Source organism: Pteropus vampyrus, unplaced genomic scaffold, assembly GCF_000151845.1.
Source record: "Pteropus vampyrus isolate Shadow unplaced genomic scaffold, Pvam_2.0 Scaffold355, whole genome shotgun sequence".
Classification (NCBI taxonomy): domain Eukaryota; kingdom Metazoa; phylum Chordata; class Mammalia; order Chiroptera; family Pteropodidae; genus Pteropus; species Pteropus vampyrus.
This window is the reverse complement of record NW_011889136.1, coordinates 345,780-346,097: the sequence shown is the minus strand read 5'-3', so window position 1 is coordinate 346,097 and position 318 is coordinate 345,780. Positions and strand designations below refer to the sequence as shown.

General features: G+C 68.9%; 1 protein-coding gene across 1 annotated transcript in view; it reads right to left on the bottom strand.

Annotated features, from left to right (window-relative positions):
- The window catches only part of LOC105304826 (transient receptor potential cation channel subfamily M member 1-like), a 56,355-nt gene that overhangs the window by 53,067 nt on the left and 2,970 nt on the right, over positions 1-318 (bottom strand). The gene's annotated exons all lie outside the window — the stretch shown is intronic.

The following is a 318-nucleotide window of genomic DNA, read 5'->3' as shown; positions in this document are numbered from 1 at the left end:
CGTAAGAAATAACCGCAGTAACGATCAGGAGCGGGAAGCCCTGGACCACGTGGCACGTGGTGACGGCCCGAGGACAGTGTCTGCAGGGCCTGGGGGCCTGGGGACCCGGGGCAGAGCATCGCGTCCTCGCTCAGCGAGCGCGATCCGGCCGGGGGCTAAGGGCCTAACCGGGACGGAGGTGCCGGCTTTGGGGCCAGCGTCCGGTCCGGTACGGTCCGGTCCAGTCCGGCCCGGCCCGGCGTCTCTGGCCTCCCCGGGACTTACGCGTGTTGATCTTCTGCAGGGAGATGTGCTTCTCCAGCTGCCTCCGGAGCTTCG